Below are 2,604 nucleotides of genomic sequence, written 5' to 3' on the forward strand. Positions count from 1 at the left end.
TATGCGTCTGTAGTCCCCGCCCTGTGTGCGTATGTAGTCCCCGCCCTCTGTGCGTCTGTAGTCCCCGCCCTCTGTGCGTCTGTAGTCCCCGCCCTGTGTGCGTCTGTAGTCCCCGCCCTCTGTGCGTCTGTAGTCCCCGTCCTCTGTGCGTCTGTATTCCCCGCCCTGTGTGTGTCTGTAGTCCCCGTCCTCTGTGTGTCTGTAGTCCCCGCCCTCTGTGTGTCTGTAGTCCCCGCCCTGTGTGTGTATGTAGTCCTCGCCCTGTGTGCGTCTGTAGTTCCCGCCCTCTGTGCGTCTGTAGTCCCCGCCCTGTGTGCGTCTGTAGTCCCCGCCCTCTGTGTGTCTGTAGTCCCCGCCCTGTGTGCGTCTGAACACACCCTATGTGCGTCTGTAGTCCCCGCCCTGTGTGCGTCTGTAGTCCCCGCCCTGTGTGCGTCTGTAGTCCCCGCCCTGTGTGCGTCTGTAGTCCGCGCCCTGTGTGCGTCTGTAGTCCCCGCCCTCTGTGCGTCTGTAGTCCCCGCCCTGGGTGCGTCTGTAGTCCCCGCCCTGTGTGCGTATGTAGTCCCCGCCCTCTGTGCGTCTGTAGTCCCCGCCCTGTGTGCATCTGTAGTCCCCGCCCTCTGTGCGTCTGTAGTCCCCGCCCTCTGTGCATCTGTAGTCCCCGTCCTCTGTGCGTCTGTAGTCCCCGCCATGTGTGTGTCTGTAGTCCCCGCCCTCTGTGCGTCTGTAGTCCCCGCCCTGTGTGCGTCTGTAGTCCCCGCCCTGTGTGCGTCTGTAGTCCGCGCCCTGTGTGCGTCTGTAGTCCCCGCCCTCTGTGCGTCTGTAGTCCCCGCCCTGGGTGCGTCTGTAGTCCCCGCCCTGTGTGCGTATGTAGTCCCTGCCCTCTGTGCGTCTGTAGTCCCCGCCCTGTGTGCGTCTGTAGTCCCCGCCCTCTGTGCGTCTGTAGTCCCAGCCCTCTGTGCGTCTGTAGTCCCAGCCCTGTGTGCGTCTGTAGTCCCCGCCCTGTGTGTGTCTGTAGTCCCCGCCCTCTGTGCATCTGTAGTCCCCGTCCTCTGTGCGTCTGTAGTCCCCGCCATGTGTGTGTCTGTAGTCCCCGCCCTCTGTGCGTCTGTAGTCCCCGCCCTCTGTGCGTCTGTAGTCCCAGCCCTCTGTGCGTCTGTAGTCCCCGCCCTGTGTGTGTCTGTAGTCCCCGCCCTGTGTGCGTCTGTAGTCCCCGCCCTGTGTGTGTCTGTAGTCCCCGCCCTCTGTGTGTCTGTTGTCCCCGCCCTCTGTGTGTTTGTAGTCCCCGCCCTGTGTGCGTCTGTAGTCCCCGCTCTCTGTGTGTCTGTAGTCCCCGCCCTGTGTGTGTCTGTAATCCCCGCCTTCTGTGTGTCTGTAGTCCCCGCCCTGTATGCGTCTAAACACACCATATTTAGTTAAGTATAAATCAGCTTTTAAAGACCTTTCCATGACCGACTTTACATAATGACGTCCCAGCTGGCGTAATGACGTCATTTTCTGAGGTTTATGGAAGGATAACCTTCAGGTTTTCTTCGACGTCGTCCAATCAGAATAGAGCAAATTGTGTAAACTCGGAAAGTTTGTAATTATTTATTATTATTTTGTTTTCTCTATAATTTTATATCGTATAGATTCATATAATAAAAATGTGTAGGTGTCCAATAAGCCTATTTAGGGTAGGTGACAATAAATGTTATGTCTGTATTGTATAACTGTACGTATATTGTCATATGTCACTTTAATAAACAATTTGAGAAAGAATGTTTTATTTAACGACACACTCAACATAATTCGATGACAACTTGGAACCTTGGTTCAGAGTTCTAGAACGCTATAGTTGAGATAAATTAAGTACTTTTATTACATGTTTAAATCACGATGCCAGTTTGGGATGTATATCTACTTATCTTTTATCGTTACTGTATTTCTTTATTTAGATTACATTTTATTTAGACTATATTTTATTTCCACTTTGTAATTGCTCTATTTCATTCTGATATCAATATGTTATATCATTTTCAGATTAAGGTTATGTAATGTATGTTTGTTATATGTAACTGGTAAGGTAATGCACTCGGGGCCCCATCCCTGACATTACCACAAACACATTTCTGGGGAAATAAACTATTTATATGGATGCTAACAAAAACCCTTCATCCCTCCGTTGATGGTTGCAGTATAGCAGCGTATTGATCACCTCTGGTTCTCCAACATTTGAAATGAATACAATGGATGTATTGATAACCGCTGGCCCTGCAACATCTTGAATAATTTCAACAGTCGTATTGATCACAGCTGGCCTAGCAAAATCTGCAGCGACTGTAACAATCACTCCTTTATTTATTAACCAGCGGCTTTACTAACATAGAATATTTATTATTTTCTAATGCAAGTACAGTCGTATTATTTTGTACTGTAAACATTTCGCTGTAAAAAGAACGCCGTTATGTTATGACTTCACTTTCATTACGTCATGTGTAAGGGTGCTGTTAAAATGTGTTTGTTTGATGACTATAAATGCATACATCAATTATAGTGTGTCACCCTAGTACGTTTGCTTAAATGTCAATAAACCTAGTGCCGTGACCTCGATTAATTTACATC

This window comes from Gigantopelta aegis, chromosome 5, assembly GCF_016097555.1.
Source record: "Gigantopelta aegis isolate Gae_Host chromosome 5, Gae_host_genome, whole genome shotgun sequence".
Taxonomy (NCBI): Eukaryota; Metazoa; Mollusca; class Gastropoda; order Neomphalida; family Peltospiridae; genus Gigantopelta; species Gigantopelta aegis.